The 24,692-nt window shown below is 39.6% G+C and overlaps 1 protein-coding gene across 1 annotated transcript in view; it reads left to right on the plus strand.

Annotated features, from left to right (window-relative positions):
* LOC149186606 (RPA-interacting protein A) overlaps positions 1-24,692 on the plus strand; it is a 328,511-nt gene that overhangs the window by 165,445 nt on the left and 138,374 nt on the right. The window lies entirely within an intron of this gene.

Here is a 24,692-nt window from a genome sequence, read left to right on the forward strand (position 1 = left end):
AATTGAAATAAATTTCTCTAAGCATAGAACATACCTAAAATTAACATGGTATCAGAGCTGAGGTGAAGACAAATCCCAAGCAAGAGTGAAAGAGCAATCACTGAAGATAGTTGGGAAAGGACAAAAGGATCAATTGGTTCCTTATCCCTCTTCAAATTCACCAAGGGTGAAGTCGAAGCAGAGAATATTATCCAAGTGGTGCAGCGGAAGCTTCTGATGGCCTACCTAAACATCACTTCAATGGTAAGTCCAGATCTAAGGGTGGAAGGAAAGGAAGATGCCTTGATTGTAATAAGTTCGGCCATTATGCAAAGGAGTGTCTGAATGGTAGGGACACATCATTTGTTGATGATAACAATCATTCTAGGGACATCTTCAATGATCGAAGGAATGACAGGTCATCAAGGAAATGACTGACTCTTCAAAGAAAGCAAGGAACTCTAGGTATGAAGAATAAAATGTTGTCTTTGGTAAGATAAAGCAGCATTATCTTATATTGGCCCTCTCCTCTAGAATCTTTGGGAATTTGGCTTATTTATTGTAGTGCTTCAAGGCACTTCATCAGATAGAAAGGTGCACTCTCTAATTTGGTAAAGATGGAAACAATCGTGGGATTATACTTGGAGCCAATGCCATCTATCCTGGAAAGTGTGTAGGGAATGTTACCCCTTAATTGAATGAGGGTAACTCGATTCATTAACAAGAATCTCTTTTATGTACCTGATCGCAAGAAGAACTTGGTGTCCATTTCGACAATGGAAGACAAAGGTTTCAGGGTGGCATTCATCGATGGAGAGGTACGTGTTTGAAAATAGAATTTTCAAAGATGCTTTTACTCATGGGTTCAGGGTTGACAATTTGTATGAAGTTGCAGGAAGTCCATTGGGGACCATGTCAATTGACACATCTCATCTATAGCACCGGAGGTCTATTATGGGACCCTACTCGATGTGAGTCAGATGGTGACAGGGATGCCTGAATTCAAGAAGAGCATGAAGGTACATGTTCGAGATGTACCGAAGGAAAATCTTACAAGGGGACCATTCCCCTCGTGTGGCAGGTCCACAGATTTGGAACAACTCGAGGGGTTTGAGATTCATGATCAGGAATCTCATGTATGCAGGTGGAAAAAAGCCCTCTATGGCTTGAAGCAAAACACCCCGAGCTTCATATGAGAGGATTGATAGCTGTTTGATGAAGCTGAGATTCATTAGGAGTGAAGTCGATCCAAACCTTTGCTTGAAGGTTGTGGATGATGGACCTCTCATACTGGAAACTTATGAGGACGACCTCTTTCTGACAGGTGCAAACCCTCTCATTTGTAAAAGTAAGAGGGATTTGGATTCCAAATTTGGAATGGTGAGCTGCAAGCTCGTGACTACCTCGATGGATCTTAACTTTCAGAAGTTATGTGGTAGTGATGCGGGCCTTGATTTTGGAAATGCCTCTAAGTTTCATAAACTCATTCTAGCATTGATGTCCTTGGTGAACTCCCGTCCGAATATATGTTTTGTAGTTAGCATGTTGAGCTCATATATGAATGAGCCTCACTGGATTGGTGCCAAGAATCTTCTGAGATATCTTCGGGGCACAATCTCTCATGGATTGAGATACACTGCTGGAAATATGAAGCTGCATGATTATTTGAATGCTGACTGGGCAGGCAGTGTGGAGGATCGCAAGAGCACTTCTGGGTGTTGGTTCTCTTTGGGTTCTGCTCGATATCCTGGATGAGTAGGAAGCAGAAGACGGTTGCTTTGAGCACCGCTGAGACCGAATACATAGCTACGAGTATGACCTCGTGTGAAGCTGCCTGGTTGAGGAAGCTCTTCAGTGAGCTGTTTGACACATGATGGATACCATCGTGATCTTCTGTGTCAACCAGAGGGGATTTATATTGTTGAGGAATCCCGTATTCTATGATTGCTCCAGCATATAGATATCAGGTACCACTTTATCTAGGATATGGTACATCGATGAGTAAGAAGGCTCCATCACATTGAGACTGATGTGCAGGTCGCAGACATTTTGTCAAAGCCTCGGGGAAAGGTCAAATTTGTGACTTTCCAAGAACGACTTGGAGTCGTTGAGAGACCCTCTTATGAGGGTCCTGTATGATGCATGCATTGAGCTCTAGGAGCTCCGGGGAGCTTGGCGTACTTCTTGGAGCAACAAGCGATCATAGGGCGACTCACCCTCCCCTAATGGTGTGTTGTGTACAAGGTGAATGGTTCACCCTTCCCCTATGTTACCCCGTGGTGAATTATGGACAGGATGAGTGGTTCTCTTGTTGAGGCATCCTACCCATGCAGTCTGGGACTCATGGGAAGTACCTCTCATTTAGCAAATGAGTAGGGAAATGGGGTTAGGGACCATAGTAGTACTATCAATGGACGCATCGTTGTATCTACCATACTCCCTATGCTAGGATGACCTACATTGATCTGGGATCAATTGGAATTGACTTCGGGTCAGTAAGAGTGATATAACTCACTCTCTTTTAGCACTGATCTGGGATTAGTAAGAGTGGTATGACACTCTCTTCATATGGGACTGACTCCGGGGCAGCAGAGAATGGTATGCGACATTCTTGATCAATTCTTCTTCTTCATGGCTCTGCAGAGCAGAGCAGAGCAGTGTAAGGCACTGATGGCAGAGATAGTATAGTCTGGCAGATGGATCAGTGAATGGAGTTCTCCGTAGGTGAGAGGGAGTGTTAAAATTGGAAACTAGGGCCAAACTCCATGTGGGTCATTTGATTTATGGTAGATGATATTTTTCTTGGATCCCTCTCATCGAGAGGTGTAGGATTGATCTAAATATCATCCAATTCCGATAAGTATTCATGGAGTTATGAATTTATTTGTGTTATAAGACAATTCGTCAAGGTCAGCCAGCAACCAAATAACCCCCACATGTGCTCAACGTTTTAGTATAAAATGAGGTGACTTGATAGTCATTTCTACACACACTTCACTCTTGATTTCTCTCCACTTGTTCTGGGTTTTAGTGGCAAGAGAAATCTAGATGATGAAGCCCTAGACGCAGGAGGAAAGGAGACTAAGGGAGCTGCCCTAGAGATGATGCCCTAGCAAGGAAAACGCAGTCCTAAGGAGGATGCCCTAGCCGCAGTCCTAAGGAGGATGACCTAGCCACAGTCCTAAAGGATGTCTAGCCGTAGTCTGCCCTAATCCAAGAAGACACAGTCATGTTGTTAAGGAGATAGCCCTAAGTTGGAGGCAAGGGAACTCTGTCTTAGCTGCAGCAAAGGAGAGCTGAACAACGTGGTTATAGAGGCCTGTTTCATGATCTTTTGGAGGGCCGAGTTTGCTGTAAGGGAGGCCGAGATTACTCCCTAAAGGGCCGAGACAAGGAAAGGCTGTTGCAGCCTGCGTGGAGGAGTTCTTAGGTGTCTAACTCATGGTGACAGGCTGTGTAGGTTGCTGTGGGTAAGCCGTAATCCCTACATGCAGTTTAGAGGGCAACATAAGGTGTTTTGAATAGGCTATAGGTGGCAGCGGAGGTCTGTGGTAGGCCACCAACCTAGCCACTCCAAAACAGGCCAACGTGGAAGTGTTAGGGGCTGCCATATGCCCAGAACAACAACATGTGGAGGCAGCAATCTACCTTGACTAGGCCGCAGTTTATTGAGGTTGTTCAAGGTATGTTTTGGGCATGATTGTTGGGTTGTTGTAGGTTACAATGGGACAGCAGCAATGACATGGTGTAGCAAGCACATGGTGGCAAGCATGGTGCTGCAAACTAGTGTTGTGAAAATCGCGATAAATTGAAATTATCGCGATTTTTTCGATATGCTGATTTTATCGCGATTATTATAGGAAATTATCGCCAGAATTTTTTTTAGCCGATTTTTATGAAATTATTGCGATAAATTCGAATTTATCGCGATAAAAATCGAAATTATCGTGGGGGTCTTCGGCAGCGAGGTTTTATAATGTTTTTTTTGGTTTTTTAAGGGATACTAAATGTTTGAAATGCAATTTTTTTTGAAAGAAACAAATAATTTTTGAGTGGGGCAGCTTAATGATCAAGTCTAGGCCCTAGTATTGATATGCTATTCATGGTAATGTTAAATTCTTAAAGTAAAAGTGACATTCTCCTTAATCTTCATTTTCATTATTTTACTTAAATTTTTAACATTACCATGAAATGACTCAGGATGTTTGAGAGTGGTTCTGGTCTCATTGGATTTCATATGGAGAAAGTAGAATTTTAGATTTCATTCAAAATCCAGCAGACTTATCAGTTTTTCAGGATTTCATGATTGAGAGATTGTAATGTTTCTAGGTGACACCACCTGCCCGGGCTACCCCTGCCACCAGTAGAGGATGTGATCTACCTCCTATAGCTCCTACTTCTAGTTCTTCAGCTTCTAGAGCATAGCAAACTCCACTGCCAACTCCACCAGCACCAGCATCTACATCTAGAGGGAAAGGGAAAGCTGTGGCATTTTCTCGCAAGAGGGACAGAGGAAATCAATAGGATTAGACTTTAGTTATTTTCTTCATTTTATTGTATATGACAATATGACATGATGAGATACATTATTATATTTTTTGTTGATATTTCGAGGCTGAGTTGGGACTCAGGAGTCAGGACTTACTATTCAGGACATGATTCAATGTTATGTGTGATTTTAGCACTAGAAATGATATTAAACATCTTATATATTAGTTCTTTTATCATATTTATGTGTCAATGTATTTATTTTATGTTGTAGATGGTTTAGATATTAAAAAAATTGTAAAAAAATGAAAAAAATGAATATTTTTGTACCAAACAATTTTTTCCCGATTCTTTCCGATTATTTCCCGATAATTACGATTTTTTCTGATTTTTCCTCGCGCCGATATTATCCCGATAACGATTAATGCAACATTGCTGCAAACACATTGGGAATGGTAAGCAAGGTGCAGCAAGCACATGGTGGCAAGCATGGTGCTGCAAGCACATTGGGACAACAGTATGGTAAGGAAGGTGCAGCAAGCACATGGTAGCAAGCATGGTGCTACAAGCACATTCGGACAACAATATGGTAAGCAAGGTGCAACAAGCACATGGTGGGAAGGATGGTGTAGCAAACACATGGGATAGTATGGCAAGCATGGTGCAGTAAGCACAGGGGACAACAGTGGCAAGCATGATGCTGCAAGCAGTGTTGCGAAAATCGCGATAACATCAAAAAATCGTGACTTTTTCATTTCGCCGATAAAATCGCTCGATTACTACATTTTTTTTTTCAAAAAAATTGCTGAAAAATCGTGATTTTTTCAAAATTATCGCGATTCGATGGGAAATAATCGCCAAGCTCCTAGACAACGCATTTTATAAGAGAAAAAATAAATTTTTTTGTCATTTTGAACAGACAACGGCGTGGTTTGAGAGCTGAGGAGGAGAGGAAGCCTGGAAGGCGTCTACTAGGGCAAAGGAGGAGGAAGCCTGGAGATTTTAGCATCCCAAGCAAGATAACTTCGTCTTTGGATCAAATTTATTCGGCAAATCATCGTTTCTAGGTATGGGCACCAAATTTGGCCATTTTGTTTTGGTTTTTTCTTGTTTTTGCATGGGTTTCTATAACCCTTCGATTATCAATGATTTTTGAGTGGATTTGATGGTGTTTTTTTTCATTTTTGTTGCATAGTGTGAAGAGAGTTCAATTTGGATTGAGTTGAGGTTTTATTATTTGTTTGTGAAAAATTCAATGTGTTGTGTCATGTATGTAATTTTTTTTTAATTTTTGTAACTTGCAATTCTTATTGTGCCATAGGTTCAACTTCAAAGTTCAATCTTCATCTTACATTAAAACTCAAGAGTTCAACCAAGTTACAAACATGCCAAGGAAATTTGACTCTCTGTGGGAATTTGGTGAACCTCATGGAGGGTTTGATAGATTGAACTTGTTTTACAAGTTGTGTGGGCAACATATGTTGGGGGGGGGGTTTATAGATTGAAGTATCACCTTGCACAAATCCTTGGACATGATGTAGGGCCTTGCAACAATACAAATACGGAAATCATCGGAAGAGCCATGAGATTATTTTAAGGATTAGAGCGAGAGAGTGGACAAAACAAATCTGAAGAAGCAACTAGCAGGGAGGGCGTTAGGAGGTGAATATGGAAGTGGCACTGATTCTACTTCAACATCAATGTCTATAACCAACCCTGTAGCTACGTCATCATTTTTTGTTCTTAGAACCATGCCTGGTTCACAACCATCTATTACTTCAATGCTTAAAAAAAATGAGAAAGAATAAGTTGACAAGTTGTTGGGTAAGTTTCTCCTTTGGAGTGATATTCCTTTCAGTGTTGAAAGGAATAATCCATTTTTCCAGTCTGCTATTGATGCTATTGCAACTGTTGGCCGAGGGTACAAAATCCCTTCTTATGATGACTTTAGAGGCCGCATTCTTCAAGATGAAAAGGTTGACTACACCAAAATATTGGAGGAGTTTAAGGCATCATGGGCACGAACAGGGTGTACTGTGATGTCAGATGGTTGGACTGACCAAAAGGGGAGAACCCTTATAAACTTCTTGGCTAGTTGTCCCAAGGGTACAATGTTTATGAAATCTGTTGATGCATCTTCACATATCAAAGATGCAAAATTATTATTTGATTTGCTGGATGTGTTTATTTTGGAGGTGGGTGCAAAACATGTTGTTCAAGTCATAACGAACAATGCTGCAAATTATGTTGCTGCTGGTAGGATGCTTATGGAGAGGCATCCTACTTTATTTTGGACACCTTGTGCTGCGCATTGTATTGATTTGATGTTGGAGGACATAGGAAAAATTTCCTTTGTCAAAGTTATTGTTGAATTATCAAAAATCATTACAAAATTTATATATAATCATGCATCGGTGTTTAGCTTGATGAGAAAATTCACCAACAACAAAGAGTTGGTGCGCCCCGCCAGTACACAGTTTGCCACCAGTTTCATATCTCTTTAATCCCTCTTGAATTCTATGTGGGATGTGAAGAGAATGTTTCTTTCAGAGGAGTGGCGTGCTTTGAAAATGAGCTGCAAACCAGAGGGAGAGGCCATATGCAAATTAGTTTCATACCAGGAAGACTTCTGGGCGGGAGTGCAGGAGGTGTGCACCATTACTGAACCTTTGGTAAAGGTTCTTCGATTATTTGATGGTGAGAAACCCGCAATGGGCTATTTGTATGAGGCCATGGACAACGCTAAAGAGTCTATTCGGGCCTACTATGATGATAAGGGAGATGAGGGGTTTCAGAAACAACTCCTTCTATGGGAAGTGATTGATGAACGATGGAACAACACACTCCATCGTCCCATTCATGCTTGAGGGATCTACCTGAACCCCACATTTTCTTACCCATGTGGGTTCTTATTTGATGTTGAGATCATGGATGGATTCTTAACCTGTGTTCAGAGGATGGTGTGATCTCTAGCAAAACGTGCAGAAATATCCAAAGAAATGGAGATATGCAGGATGGCAGGTGGCACATTTGGCTTTGAGATGGCTGTAACTGATAGGAAGACTACAATGCCAGGTATTTTCAAATTTCATTGTCTCTTCAAGTTCATAACTTAATACCTTGCTCCAACTTTCAAATTTCATTTTTTTTTCCTTATGTTTATCTTATTTGTATTTTTGTTGTAGATGTATGGTGGACTCGCTATGGTGCCAAAGTACCCCATCCGCGAAACATGTAGCTCCTCAGGATGCGAGTGCAACTGGAGTGTATTTGAAAAAATACACAGCAAGAAGCGCAACAGGTTAAACTTAAAACTTAAAATATTCCAAATTTCCATTTAATTTTTTGAATTCATTATATATATATATATATATATATATATATATATATTTTTTTTTTTTTTTGGTATAATTATTATTTTATGATCTTTATACAGGTTGGAGACCCAACAACTTAATGACATAGTCTACGTCTACTACAATCTTCGATTGTGAGTGAAGCAACTTAAGAGGATACCTGATATGGAGGCCATCTCATTGGATGGGATTGACACCACTGCTGCATGGAGGGTTGAGGTCGAGAGGCCTCTCATGGAGTCTGCCGATGATTGGTTAGAGAAGGAGGTAGTGGAAGGCGTAGAGGGAGAGAAGGAGGAGGAGCAACAGGAGGAGGAGGTGACACCAGTAGAGGACGTGGTCTACCTCCTATAGCTCCTAGTTCTTCAGCTTCTAGAGCATAGCTGAGTCCACTGCCAACTCCACCGACATCTACATCTAGAGGGAAAGGAAAAACTATTGCATTTTCTCGCAAGAGGGGCAGAGGAAATCAATAGTATTAGTTATTTGGTTCATTTCATTGTATATGACATTATGACTCATGATATGAGATACATTATTATATTTTTTGTTGATATTTTGAGGCTGAGTTGGGACTCAGGAGTCAGGGCTTACTATTAAGGACATGATTCACTGTTATGTGTGATGTAGCACTAGAAATGATATTTCACATCTTATACATTAGTTCTTTTATTATATTTATGTGTCAATGTATTTATTTTATGTTGTAGATGCTTTAGATATTAAAAAAATAGAAAAAAAAAAAAGAATATTTTTGTATTTTACGATTTTTCCCGATTTTTACGATTTTTTTCCGATTTTTTCCCCTCGCCGATTTAATCCCAATAATGATTTTCGCAACATTGACTGCGAGCACATGGGACAGCAATATGGCAACAACATGCCACATGGGACAACAGTGTGGCAACATGGTACATCAATGGCACATGATGTGGTACAATGATGGGTACGGTCATGATTAGTGAAGTAGATGAGATGTAGCACAATGATGATGGGTGCAGCATAGTGCAATACAGTTTGGTGCAACACGATGATGAGGAGGAACACAATGATAGGTGCAGCATGGTGATGGAGTCACCTGGGAGAATCAGTTGAAGTAACATGTCTTCAACTGAGTTCAACTACCTCATGTATCATCTACTTAGAGACGATCTATGTGCTTATTTAGATAAGTCAAAGTGTTGACTTCTGTTGTATATGTACTATCTCTCTCTTTCTCTCTCTCTCTCTGCTGAACTATTGAAGAACATATAAGAAGAATTGATCAGGGTTTTGCCACATCCACATCTTGTGTCTTCTTGTCTTGGCTTGTCTTCTGCGATTTATGTTTATGTTCTACCTGCAATTTACTATTATGCTGATGTGATGCTAATTTGGAAAAGATATTGAGCTAACTGTGAAAATTGAAATAAATTTCTCTAAGCATAGAACGTACCTAAAATTAACAGTTTGCTAACACCAAACTCACCCCACCTACAAATGCTGTAGATATGGCCATCCACAATCAAAAGGATGTGAAAGCCAAAAGAATTATTTTGGATGTAGTGAAGGTGTTGTCGCACAGATTGTCACGACAACGCTCAGACCGGGGGTTGTCACCTTGATCCCTGATTTCTTCATTTAACCCTATTTCTCGAGGCTAAGGGGGGTAGACCCTGTGGGATGAATGAAGACCAACTGTGGACTAGTTGGGTTGGGAGACAGAGCAAGACAATTTAGCACTTGATTGATTTAGAAATTAATGCACTAGTGCCTTATGGAGTTAATGATTAAATGATTATTTATTAAATGTTGTAGAAGTATAAACCGTGTAAAACAATCATTTATCATCAAATAACCCGCACAACGCCTTAATAATGTTTCAGCAATTAAACTTCGAGAAAAATCAAATGCTCTAAGTGATCATAAAATTTAAATGCTGACTAGTTACCACTTTCATATAGCTATCTTTAGACAAACATTTAAGCGCATTTAACTATAAAGAAGTGGAACATAGATACCATGAAAGACACCAAAAATATTTTCAATTTTTAGTTAATTTTTTTTTTTTTTTTTTTAATTTTTAAATTTTATATATTTTTGTATAAATAAGGCAAAATTAAATCTAAGCTAAATGATAATGAAATTTTAAAAGGGAATCATTAAATATATACAAATGGACTGAAATTAAAAAAATAATTAAATTCTAAACTATAGGAAAAGTAAAATGGAATCTAATTAATTTTAAAATCTAAAAACAAAAAATAATCTAATTCTGGAACTTAAGATTCAAAAAAAAAAAAGAGATTTTTTTTTTAAGCTTTTTACTATTTTTTTTTTAGATTTTTAAATATAAAATTGAAATCAGAAAACAAAACAAAAATCTATTTATTTATTTATTTTTAAATGATTAAAATAAAAATAATGAAAAATGAAAACTTTAAAACAAAACTAAAGATTATAAAAGTCTACCTTAACACATTAAAATCGAAATGTTAACTAAATCTACGTGCCTGCATACAAAAATAAAAAAAAATAAAAAAAGGCTCGATTCACTTCTTAAAAAAAAGGAACTAAAACCTAATCGTATTAAACCACACAATGAAAATGTGAGCGTGTTTGCACATATGGTTGATAGTGGGGAGAAGATTGTTTTGCAGGAGCAAGGAATATCACTGTGTGGAGTTGAGGACAATGTTGTTAAAAGCGCGATCAGGATTAAATCGGCGCCGGGAATAAAGCGGAAAAAATCGGCAAAAGCGGGAAGAAAGCGGGAAAAAAGCGTTTGGCACAAAAATATTCATTTTTTTTCAATTTTTTTAATATCTAAACCATCTACAACATAAAATAAATATATTGACACATAAATATGATAAAAAAACTAATATATAAGATGTTTAATATCATTTCTAGCGCTAAAATCACACATAACATTGAATCATTTCCTGAATAGTAAGTCCTGAGTCCCAACTCAGCCTCAAAATATCAACAAAAAATATGATAATGTATCTCATCATGTCATAATGTCATATACAATAAAATGAAAGTCTAAGACTCTAATCCTATTGATTTCCTCTGCCCCTCTTGCGAGAAAATGTCACTGCTTTCCCTTTCCCCCTAGATGAAGATGCTGGTGCCTGTGCTGGTGGAAATGGTAGTGGAGTCTGATGTGCTCTAGAAGCTGAAGAAGTAGAAGTAGCAGCTACTGTAGGTAGACGGAGACCACGTTCTCTACTGGTGGTAGTGGTAGCCCGGGTAGGCGGTGTCACCTCTTCCTCCTGCTCCTCCAACTCCTCCTCCTCCTCCTCCTGCTCCTGCTCCTGCTCCTGCTGCTCCTCCTCCTCCTCCTCCTCCCCCTCATCCTGCACTAACCAATCATCAGTGGGATCCATGAGAGGCCTCTCGGTCTCAACCCTCCATTCAGCAGTGGTGTCAATCCCATCCAATGAGATGGCATCCATATCAGGTGTCTTCTCTAGTTGCCTCACCCACAATCGAAGATTGTAGTAGACATAGACCATGTCATTAAGTCTATGGGACTCCAACCTGTACAAAGTTCATGAAATAATAATTAATAATTAATATTATAAAAAAAATATTGTTTAATGAATTCAAAAATTTATTTGGAAATTTGCAATATTTTAAATGTTTAAGTGTTAAGTTGTTAACCTATTGTACTTCTTGTTGTGTATTTTTTCAAATACACTCCAATTGCGCTCACATCCTGAGGAGCTGCATGTTTGGCTGAGGATGCGTACGGCAAGCTTTTGCAAAAGGGGTACTCTGCCACCATACATCTTCCACCATGCGTCTACAACAAAATTACAAATAAAATTTTAAATAAACATAAGAAAAAAATGGAATTTGAAGAGACAATGAAATTTGAAACAAAGTTACAAAGTACAAACTAAAAAATACCTGGCATTTTAATCGTCCTATTAGTGACAGCCATCTCAAAGCCAAATGTGCCACCTGACATCTTATATGTCTCAATTTGTTTAGAGATCTCTATACGTTGTTTTGGAGATCTCACCATCTTCTGGACACAGGTTAATAATCCATCCACGATCTCAGCATCAAAATCAAACCCACATGCATAAGAAAATGCAGGGTTCAGGAAAAGCCCAGCAGCATGAATGGGACGATGGAGTGTGTTGTTCCATCGCTCATCAATCACTTCCCATAGAAGGAGTTGTCTCTGAAACCCATCATCTCCCTTATCATCATAGTAGGACCGAATGGCTTCTTTGGCCCTGTCCATGGCTTCATACAAATAGCCCATTGCGGGCTTCTCACCATCAACCAACCGAAGAACCTTTACCAAAGGTTCAGTAACAGTGCACACCTCCTGCACTCCCGCCCAGAAGTCTTCCTGGTATGAAACTAGTCTGCACACGGCCTCTCCTTCTGGTTTGCGGCTCATTGATGAAGCACGCCACTCCTCTGAAAGAAACATTCTCTTCAAATCCCACATAGAATTCAAGAGGGATTGAAGAGATATGAAACTCGTCGCAAACCATGTAATGGCGGGGTGCACCAACTCTTTGTTGTTGGTGCATTTTCTCATCAAGCTAAGCACAGATGTGTGATTGTAAATAAATTTTGTGATGCTTTTTGATGAGTCAACAATATCTTTGACAAAGGGAATTTTCCCTATGTCCTCTAACATCAAATCAATACAATGGGCAGCACAAGGTGTCCAAAATAAAGTAGGATGCCTGTCCATAAGCATTCTACCAGCAGCAACATAATTTGCAGCATTGTCCGTTATGACTTGGACAACATTTTCTGCACCCACCTCCAAAATAAACACATCCAGCAAATCACATAAAGTTCTTGCATCTTTGATTTGATGAGTTGCATCAATAGATTTGATAAACATAGTCCCCTTGGGACAACTAACCAAGAAGTTTATAAGGGTTCTCCCCTTTTGGTCAGTCCAACCATCTGACATAACAGTGCATCCTGTTTGTGCCCATGATGCCCTAAAATCCTCCAATCTTTGGGTGCAGTCACGCTTTTCCTCTTGAAGAATCCGACCTCTGAAATCATGAAGAGAAGGGATTTTGTACCCCGGGCCAACACTGGCAATAACATCAACAGTAGGTTGGAAAAATGGATTATTCCTTACAATGCTGAAAGGAATATCACTCCAGAGGAGAAATTTTGCCATCAACCTATCAGCTTGTTCTTTTTCAGTTCTTTTTAGCATTGAACCGATAGTTGGTTGTGAACCAGGTGTGGTTCGAGGAACAAAAAATGATGATGCAGCTACCGGATTGACTGACGCTGCAGTAGAACCAGTGCCACTTGGCCCACTTCCTTCAGCTGACCTTTTTAGTTGCCTTTTGAGTTCTTCTTTGGCCTCTCTAGTGTGCTCTAATTCTCCCAATGCTCTCATGGCTCTTTGGATAATTTCAGGATTTGTATTTATACAGGGCCCCACATCACGTCCAGGGATTTGTGCAAGGTGGAACTTCAACCTGTACACCCCCCCGCTTATCTCCTTTCCACACAACTTGCAATTTAAGTTTTGTCTATCATTCGGAGCTTTAGGTTCACCATATTCCCAGAAAGGATCCAATTTCCTTGGCATGTTTGTTTTTGAATTTTGAATTTGCAAACCTATGGAAAAATAAGGATTAGAAAATAGGAATTTAGGATTACATAATATAAATTACAATTTAGCATTTACAAAATTACAAGTTAATTATTTCCAAAATCCCAATTTCCAAACCCAAGTTACCCAACCAAATGCCAATGGCAAATGCCAAAAAACAATGAAAATTCAAAAAACATAAACAATGTTTAAAAAAAATGAAAAAAAAAAAAAAAAAAATTGGTTCTCATAGTCATAACAAATTACCCATCCCAAATCAATGAAAAATTACAGAGAATTCTTTAAAAACAATGAAAAACAAAGTTTTTAAAGAAGCAAAACAAAAAAAAATTAATCTACATACCGTTTTTATGGACAAATTGGTGATCTTGTCTTGGATTTCTCCTAAAAACACTTGGATTCGCTCCCAAAGTCGACCCAAACCCTTCAGCTCTTCTCCTCCTCCTCCGCGCGGCGACAGTCAAATGACATAAAAAAAATTCATTTTTCCCTATTAAAAGCCCGCTGCCCGCGCCCTTGGCGATTTTTTCGAAAAAAATCGCGATTTTTTCGGAAAAAATCGCTATAAAAAAAATCCGGCGATTTTTTGGGATAAAAATCGCGTTTTATGCGGAAAGGTGAAAAATCGCGATTTTATCGCGATTTTAACAACACTGGTTGAGGAGGAGTTCACGCATTTTTCATGAGGATGCAGGGGCAGTGGATGGGATATGGAGATGGTTTGATACAGAAGCCACGCGGATCTGGCAACGATGGTGGCTTGGGAAGGGAACTGCAGTGGAACGAAGCAATGATGAAGGTTTGCTTTTTGTTTGCAGGTTGCGTGAAGAAGAAAAAAAGGGGCTGTGTGCGTGTAGCTGGACGATGAAGGGGAAACGACAGCAGTGGAATGCGATGTGAGGGAGCTGTGGATTTGATGAGGGACGAGAGCAAATGGAGGAGTGACGTGGAGCCACGAAGGTGAACTAGAGCAGCGGATGGATGAAGGGTATGCGTGGAAGAGATTAACGTTTGAATGGAGGTTAGATAGCAGCGTAGAGAGGAGACGGGAAGGACGCAGAGTGGCCTCTCTTGCAGGTATGGAAGGGAAGAGCTGACGGTGGCACCGTGCAGGTGCATGGATGGAGTAGGTGGGACGGATTTGGCATGCAGGGGCTGGAGAAATGATTGCGCAAATGATGACGGTTGCGTAGAGGTGTGATGGGAGCTGCGTAGGGAAAAAGAGAAATGGCGGAGTTGGACCTGTGTTGATGAAGTTTTATGCAGGTTTAGGGCAGCAAGGAAAGAGGAAAACGCAGAGAATGAACCCACTGGTAAAGAAAGCATAGATGTATGGCAGCAGTGAAAAATCTGCATGCCCTAAAAACTTTCGAAATTTCTTTGCAACCAAAATGAGAATGAAATCCCAGGCTGCAGCAGACAGATGAGAAAATTCTCTAGAAAAGCTGAATAAAAATTTCAGATCCTTTTGCTTTAGGTTTGCCGAATGGAAACCTTGAAAAACTTTTAAAATTTGTACCTGCAACCTGCAAAAACCAAAAACCCAGAAGTAAAATGTGCAAGAAACAAAATTAATAATGAAACCTTAAAACCCTAACTAAATAATTACAATATTCACAAACTGCAGGTTCTAAAATAGCCAGATTTATCGTTATGCCACATAAATATTTTCAGAATTTTAATTTAATGTGAGATGCTTCAGAAAAACCCTTCATGCATTCATAAAAAAATTTCAAATGATAAGCCCAGGATCAAAACTGGCTAGGCTCTTTCAGAAAACACAATGCGGGAGTTGGCTGGTTCAGCGAGAACTTCCCGTAACGCCCGGTAATCTAAAAAGAAGATTTCCTGCACAGCTTAAAATCAACCATTAACATAGAGGGAGAAAACAATAGTAAAATCCAGATCAAATGGAGATATCTGCAATTATATTTCAGAATCTAAACTATCATTCAAACCCCAGAGATCAGACAAGATACCTGTCCCTGAATCAATCTTCATCAAGCTATTATCAATGATTGAAAATAAAATTATGCAAAAAAATAAAACATTTTACAGCATTTCCAGAAGAGTAACACTAGCAAGATTTTTAACCCCAAAGTCTTTCTTTATTGCACAAAAAATGACTACAAGAGAGCTTTCTTTAGCACCAGACTCTTAGATCCAATCTGATCTCAAATGACCCCTAACACCCTATTTAAAGGAAAAATTCCCAACAGCTAGTTCGAGTGATCCATGTCAAACTAATCTCGACCGTCGATGAGGATCAATATTTCTTTTAATCTCAACCATTGAATTTTTAAATGCATTTTAATATATCAAACAATTAAAATTCTGCATTTATTTGCTCAAAAATTTGACTTATTATTATTTTATTATTTTATTTTATTTTTCAAATTTTTATTTATTTTTTAATTTATTTTTTTAAATTTTATTTTAATTTATTATTTATTTATTTTTTATTAATTTATTAATTAGTTATTTTTTAATTTTTTTTTAAATTTTTTATTATTATTTATATCTTTTATTTTTTATTGTTTTTTTATTTTTTATTTTTGGGATCCTCGAACTTAGCCTTTGGAAAAATCACCTAGGACCTAGGACTTAGGACTTATGAGGGGATTAAAACATTTTCTAACCCTCAAGACACTTTACATCATGACTTTTACAATTTTACATCTCAAGGGGGAAAACCCATTTGACATAGACCTTCATAGACCACTCAGTTCTGTGACCAAATATAATCTAGCAGATCAACGCACTAGGATTCCCTTAAGATTTTAATGACAAAATTCATTCCGGCTTTAGGGTTAGGCTGAAGGAAAACTCTGCCGATCATGGATCGATGAGACAAAAAACCTTCCAGAATGTAGATTATCACTATAAAATTAGGTCCACCTAGGCAATTTACATACATGACTCAGATCTTGCGAAGATTATTTACAATTTACATATGCAGACTGGGTTTACAACATAACATGATCAGGTCGATGATGACTGTCGAATGGCACAGACACGTTGATCAAGAGCTATCCCTTTTGTGAAGAAAAGGGGGTGTACTGCTATGGTTAGTTGACACATAGTGGTCAACAAAAGGATCATGTGATTCCTCGCCTATATGAGAATAATAAAGAAGGGAGATGTAGGAAGTTCTAACAAAGTTATACCAGAGCGATAATACCAATAGGAAGATGGTGTTGAGATAAAAGCTTAGGAACACTAAGATGACCAAATTAGACATAGTAACTTCTTATCTCGCTAAGATTATAAAGGTTTGTGATGAGTTGGCTGCAATTGGGGTGGCTATGACATATGGAGATGGTGAGGATGGCCTTGAATGGCTCCACCAAGTCATGGGATCCTTTCATCAAGGGCATCATGGCACAATAGGAACTTCTTCATTGGGATAGACTGTGGGATGATTTCATTTAGGAGGAGACTTGGGATTAATCTCTATTGCGAGGCTGACACAAGAGTGATGATGAGAATCTTGTTGTTGCCAGTCAAGCAATGAAGAGCAAAGGAAAAGGTTCGAGTAGCAGGAGTGAGGATTCGACCTCATAGCCAAAGAAGAACTTGATAAAGTGTTTTGCATGTCATAAGACAAGACACTATGCACGACAATGTCCAAAGAGGAAGAACAGAAGAAAAGGTACACAGTTAGTTGTTGCTGCATTCGTAGAATCTTAGGTGGAAGAGTTACCAAGAAGTTTGAGACAAAATTCACAGTTATCTCGTACCTTTCCCCAAGCACCATACCAGTTAGTGTATGGCTTTTAGATAATGGAGTCACTCATCATATGATAGGAACATGGGAGCTGTTTGACAACTTGATAGATTGGGACTCAGAGATGCATGTGAAGTTTGGCACTGATATCGAAGATATAGTGAAGGGAGTTGGGACAATGATTTTCCAGCTTGAGTTAGGAAGCATGTTGAAAATGAAGGACATGCTATGGGTGCCAAAACTTAGGTGAAGTTTGCCCTTTGTCTCCATGATAGAGAAGAAGGGATTTGTTGTAGCATTCTAGGATGGACATGCACTAATCAAATCCATGGGATCTAGCTATGACAATGGCCACGCCATTGGAGTTAGAGAGGGCAACTTGTATAGGCTAAAGGGCCAACCTATTTGAGCAATGGCAAGTAGAAGGATAGTGACAAAGAGCAAGGAGTGGAAAGTTACGAAGGTTGAATAAAGTATAGGGAGTTAGCCTTCAGGTTTAGGTAGGGAGGACTAGTTAGCAGATCTTTCCAAGTCTGTCAAGAAGGCCTCATGGTATGAAATGAGTTTATAGAATGTCTAGGAGTAGGAGGCTCCATGAACGAGTTTAAAGGGAGCAGGTATTCAAGATGATTCTGATCTAGGTGGTAGGGAAGGCTTCCTCCTCTAAGGGAGCAACCATGGTAGCAGATGTAGTATGGAACATTGTTCCAGGTTAGTGCCAGTTCAAAGTGGTGGTAGAAACACCTCCTTCACTAAGAGGGAGTGTTGATATTTGTATGTCGGGAAGATACTTCTTCACAAGCCTACGTGTCTAGGCATGTGAAAGTTGCCTAATGGACCCTTCAACATTAGTAATTACTTTAATAATTAAAATAATTTATTTTATAAGGAAAAAATGAGTTTAACCTAATCTGATGCAAAGGTTATTTGCATTAGTGAACTAGATGAATCTCAACCATCTATCTCAAATGAAGTGAGATCTAATCTCAACTATCAATCACTTTGGAGATTAGGCTTGTGGATTTGGTGATAGCTCAAGCTTATAATAGAAAGGCTACACCAAGGGAGAAGACACGACAACATAGATGGGCACAAGGCATTGATAGAGGCATCTCAATGGTGGGTGGAGAAGGAATTTTACTCAAGTGTTATGGGTCCTAGGAAGGTGCAAAGGGCACAACAAGGGGATCCAGATCAACCAAGTCTAGGGCTCGATAAGATGAATTAGATCTAGATTGTTGGATGTATTTTCTTTAGATGGGCCATTTTCCCACTAAGGGAGTTTGTTAAAATTGGCAACTAGGGCCAAATTTCACTTTGGACAACTCATTTGATGTAGATGATTATTGCAGTGAATTTGGATAAGTAGGAATGTGTTTTTGAATTTATGCCCACACGTGTAAATTGTTAAGGTTGGCCACATCGTCATGTAAGCTCATTGTTAATTTTAGGTATGTTCTATGCTGAGAGCAATTTACTTCAATTTTTCATTTTAGCTCAATGACAATATTCAGATTAGCAATCACATCAGCGTGATAGTAAAGTGCAAATAGAACATAAACATAAACATCAGAAGACAAGCCAAGACAAGATGACACAAGATGTGGCACCAGCTAGGGACAAACCCCATTGTGGGGAAACCCTTGATCAATTCTTCTTATATTCTTCAATAGTTCAGCAGAGAGAGAAATAGTACAAATACATTTGAAATCAATACTTGACTTGCCAAAATAGAAGATCAGACATCAAAGATCTTCACCATGAAGATGACACAATGCAGCAGATGATTGGCCTAGAACAACTCAACCAAATACCCAACACACTGAAGCTTTCCTTCCATAAAACTCTCCTTCCTTTGCTGATTCACAGATCATTACAAGGCTACCCATCTGGCAGCTTGTGTATGCTGAAAGGACTGAAGCATATCTTGGCAAACCTGATCTCTGGTTAGGGCACAAGATTAGAGTGCTACAACACCTACAATACACCCCACAGTCCACCTATAGACAGTGACTGGCCTTCATACAGTCCTCCAATGAAATGCTGCATTATATGACTGCTTACCTTATGAACTCTGCTACTAAAAAGATCTCCAACCGCTGGCTATGGCCTGCGGCCTTCACCCAGCAGTGGACTGCAACTATAGTCTTGCCAAACAATGATCCAAGCAGCCCTTACTTAGCAGCCTCTAGCTCCGCCTTATAGCGGGTTCTTCTTCCCGTTAAATCAAGCTCAAGAATCATCACCATCATGCCCAGATAGTCCTCAATTAGGCCACGCTGTCACCTACAGCAATGTGGCATTATGACAACAGCTTGAGACCTCGTTTGCAATGGCTGGAACCTCCTTCTTGGATTGTGGCTAGGGCTGATAGAAGCCCCATCAAACTGCGGATTAGGGATCCTAGATTGGGCTGTGGATTAAGGCCTCTTGACTGTGTTTTAGACAGCGGATAGCTGTGAGATTATTTCTTCCTCTTGACTGTGGCTAGGGCTCTTTTAGAGCTTCATTAGACATCATATAAAGGCTTCCTAAGGCAGCGTATTGAAGCCTCTCCTTGCTGTGAAAAATAGCCTCATTTAGGATCGCGTATGACTGCAATTTTATCTCTTTAGGGCAGCGTATAAGATTCTCCCATGACTGCAATTTAGGGCAGCTGCTTGAGCTGTGAAGAGACCTCATCCACTGTTGCTAGATCTCCCTCTTTGGACAACATGTAGGGGTTTCTTTAAGCTGGATATAGGTCTCCTCTTTTCTACGTATAGATCTCCTCATAAGGCTGCGGCTAGGGCACATTATGACGTGGATTTAGGGCCTCATAGATCAGCGTCATAGGGTCTCTTCTATGCCTGCATTTAGGGCAGCTTAGGGTCTCTTCTAGACCTGTGTTAAAGCATCTCCTAGCTGCGTTCTAGAAGCCTCCTTGACTGCGTGAAAGTCTCTCCTCCATTACTGCGTTAGAGTCTCTATGATTGTGTTAAGGTCTCTCCTCCATGACTGCGTTAAGGGCTAGGGCATCTCCTCTAGGGCAGTGTATAGATCTTCTCTTCTTAGGCCTCTCTTTCCACTAAAACCCAAATGAGTGGAGAGAGGGATCACAAGAGATGAGTGACCAAATGACTTGAAGAACTCTTATATTTATGGTGCAACATTGTAGTTGAATGGGGATAATTTGGTTGCTGGCAGACTTTGACGAATTGTCACATAACACAAATAAATTCATATCTTAATGAATACATGTTGGAATCGGATGATCTTTAGATCAATCCTACACCTCTCGACGAGAGGAATCCAAGAAAAATATCAGCTGCCCTAGTTGCCAATTTTAACACTCATGAAGTCCAAGAGACATGTCACTTCACCCTCAATGACTTGCATAAATTTGAGAGACCTCAAACCTCATTTAGCATCATTTCATCACACAAATTCTTCTCTCTCCTCATGTGATTGGTTCATACAACTTATTGGGCAACTATTTTCTCTCACACATGTGCCAAGAAGAAGGACGAATTTCAAGATATATTACAAAGCTGAATTTCAGGCACTGTTGTAGGTTTGCCCAACGTTGATTAGGGCCATATTGACCTCCTTTGACTGCGATTTTCATGCCAAAATTTCAGTTTTGGTAGGCTGCATTGATTGACACATGGACCAAGGATTTCTGGGCTAGTTGACCAGGGTTGACCGTAAAGTTGACTGTAGACTTAAAGTGCATAAGTTTACCAAGTTTGACCACTGTTTTCAAGACTGTTTTGGGATGAATTTGTTCACCTTAGAAGGCCGAGTTTGACTGGGTATGACCGAGTTGCATAGAGGATGATTTGCTGTTGCGTTGACCTACGTTGACTTTCTGGTTAGGGCAGAATTTCACTGTTGTTGACTGCAGATTTAACATGGCTGTTTTGACTGTGATTTGGCATGTCAATTTTGACTTTTGTACTCTCTCTCTCTGTTGAACATTTGATATAATAATAAGAATTAATCAAAGGGTTTTCCCCATCTTGGGGTTTTTCCCCGACATTCGCCAAATCTGGTGTCTTCTTGTCTTGGCTTGTCTTCTGGATTTTATTATTCATGTTCTATCCACAACTACTGTCAATGTGATTTATGGTTAATGTGATTGCTATTGGAAATCTAAATTGTCATTGGGTTGTTTAAAGGACATTGAAGTAATTGTGCTAAGCATATAACAAAAATTAACATTGTATCAAAGCCTAGGTGAAGACAAAGCCCAAGCAAGAGAGAGAAAAGCAATCACTAAGAGAGATCTGTTGGGCAAGGACAAGCCTCAATGGCTTCTTCATCTTACTTCAAGACTAAGGATAAGCTCAATGAAAAATCTGACTATCATGCATGGAAGATTTCTTTGGACTTGACTTTGGAAGAGCTTGATGCAATGGACTATGTGCAGGGAAAAGTGGTGGAGCCTCCTTTAAATGCAACAATTGTTGCTAAGACAAAGTATAAAAAAGGTGAGGTCAAAGCTAAGAAAATTATCATTGAGTCCATTCAAAAGCATTTGGTTGCCTATATTTCTAATTTGGGAACATCTAAGGAGATGTATGATAAGCTTCAAATCCTCTTTCTCAAGAACAACTTGAAGGATATCAAGATGGATAAAGGGGAGCCTATCTAATCCTACTTCATGAGAATAACACAAATCAAGAATGACCTACTATCTATTAGAGAAGTTATTGCTGATAGGGAGCTCACTCTCATTGCACTTGGAGGTCTTTCAAGACCTTGGGATGTATTTGTCACCACTATTCTCAACAATGATAGGATACTTGGTTTTGATGAATTATTGGCTAGATGCACTCAAGAGGAGACTAGGATGATGGAGAGAGACAAGCCCTCAAATGGAAATGAACCTACTTCTTTCTCCGCTCATGCAAAAAGGAAGAATATTGCTGGTCCAAGGAGACAGGGTCAAGGATCTAAGAAGGGATTCAAGGAGGAAGAAAAGGAAGGTGCTGCAATTGCAACAGGTTCGACCACTATGCCATAGAGTGTCCTCTCAAGACGAATTCTCCAAGGTATGATGATAACAACAACCAAAACAATTTCAAAAACAATGGCAATCAAAGGAACAACATGTTCAACAACAAAGGAAAGAGGAATGCTCCCGCTACTCGAAATGGAAATGGTCAACCTCCCAAGAAGACAGAAAATGCCAGGCATGATAAAAGTAATGTTGTAGAAAAACAAGATTAATTTTATCTTATATCTGCTCTATCTACTACCTCGCATCCCGATACATTGGGTCATTGGTTGATTGATAGTGGATCCTCAAGGCACTTCACTGGGTACAAGGAGGTCCTCTCAAATTTGGTTGAAATGAAGGCTAATTCGAAGATCATACTTGGAGATAAAGGGATAGGTACTATCACTCTTCACTTGAATCAAGGTCAAAGAATTCATCTTTGAGAAGTATTGTATGTGCCTGATTTGAAGAAGGATCTGGTGTCTATTTCTGCGATTGAAGATAAAGGCTTCAAGGTAGCATTCGTTGATGGAAAGGTACATATTTGGCAAAGAAACCCTAAAGATTTGTTTTCTCTTGGATTTAGGGTTGATGGTCTCTATCAAGTTGGAGGAAGTCCTTTGGGAGCTTTGGCAAGCGATACTTCTCTTCATTCTGAGCTATTTAACCATATATTTGTCCACTTATGTTACAAAGCCTTACTTGGGGTAAGGAAGATGGCCATAGGTATGCTCGAGTTCAACATGAATCATGAAGGTGTTTGTCGAGGTTGTGTAGATGTGAAACACACGAAGGGACTATTCACTTCTAGTGAAAGAAACACAACCGGTATTCTTCAATTTCTCTGTTCTGACCTATCTAAAAGGCTAGCATTTGGAGGGAGACAATTGTCCCGTACACTCTTGAGCAGAATGGTGTTGATGAGAGGAAGAACTAAACAATCATGGAAGCCACCCGTGCCATTCTCTATGATCAAGGCCTACCAAAGTTCTTATGGGGAGAAGCTGCCAACATTGTCGTATATGTTCAAAATAGGAGCCTGCCTCAAGCCTTAGATTTCAAGGCACCTGATGAAGTCGTAACTAGTAAGAAACCTGATGTTTCTCATTTTATAATATTTGGGTGTCTCGTGTATTTTCATGTGCCTAAAAAGAAAAGGAATAAGTTGGAAGCTTCTGGGAAGAAAGGAATATTCGTCGACTACAGTGAAAATTCAAAGGCATATAGAATCTATGTGCCTAGTCAAAGAGATGTGGAAGTAAGTTGTGTTGTCACCTTTGATGAGGACACTGCCATTGGGAAAGCCAAAGATTTCCCTACCCAAGGAAGGATGATGTTACTGCTGCCGAAAAACAGGATGAACCTCCGACAGATGAGCCTATACCCGATGTTGAGGGCCCCATGGATCCTCAAGGAAACATCCATTATGGCTCAAAGATACTCTCGAAGATGCTGAAAGACATATTGCTCCAAGAGGGACATTTCGTGAAAGTAAGAAGCCGAACAAGTATCAAGGTTATTTGGCTGCTATGAGTACTATTGTTCAAGCTGAACCATGCACGTTCAAGGAAGCCGTAAAACACCAAGTTTGGAAAGATGCGATGAATGAGGAGTATGAGTCAATCATGAAGAATGATGTCTGGGATGTGGTGCCTAGAGCCAAGGACAAGTCTATGGTCACTTCTAAATAGCTTTACAAAATTAAATATGGAGCTAATGGATATGCTGAAAAATATAAGGTCAGGTTTGTTGCTCGAGGCTTCTCTCAAAAGGAAGTAGTGGACTATGACGAGATATTTGCACCAGTTTCGAGATATACCACTATTCGATCTATTATTGGTCTCTACGAATTAAGGATGGAGCCTACATCAAATGGACGTCAAGGCTCTTTCTTGCATGGCTTGCTTAAGGGGGAAGTCTATTTGGAACAACCTTAGGGTTTTGAAGTACAAGATCAAAGGACACATGAATGCAGGTTGAAAAAATCCCTATATGGGTTGAAGCAAGCCCCTAGGGATTGGTACGAGACTATTGATAGTCATCTTATGAAGCTGGGATTTGCGAGGAGCTATGCTAATCCAAACCTATATGTCAAGGTTGAAAAGGACATGCCTCTCATTTTGGTCCTTTATTTGATGATCTCTTTCTAGTTGGTGCGGACCCTCTAATTTATCAATGCAAGAGGGAGTTGACTTCTGTGTTCGAGATGAAGGACCTAGGACTGATGCATTACTTCCTAGGCCTGGAGGCATGGCAAATGCCAGGTGAGATTTTCCTTTCTCAAGGAAAATATATTGTGAAGCTAGAAGAGAGATGTGGGTTAGTGGATTTCAAGTTTGTGTCTACTCTAATGTAACTCAACTTCAAGAAGCTATGTGGAAGTGTTGCTGGGCCCAAATTGGCAAACCATTCCGAGTATTGACAACTTATGGGGGCTTTGATGTTCTTGGTAAACTCCTGACCATACATATGCTTTAATGTAAATACTTTGATTCAATGTATGGTTGAGCCTCATCACATCCATTGGATTGTTGCTGAGAAACTCTTGAGATATCGTTG

Source organism: Pinus tabuliformis, chromosome 3_1 (genome assembly GCF_031772625.1).
Source record: "Pinus tabuliformis cultivar Carrire ecotype Pingquan chromosome 3_1, CPIR1, whole genome shotgun sequence".
Classification (NCBI taxonomy): domain Eukaryota; kingdom Viridiplantae; phylum Streptophyta; class Pinopsida; order Pinales; family Pinaceae; genus Pinus; species Pinus tabuliformis.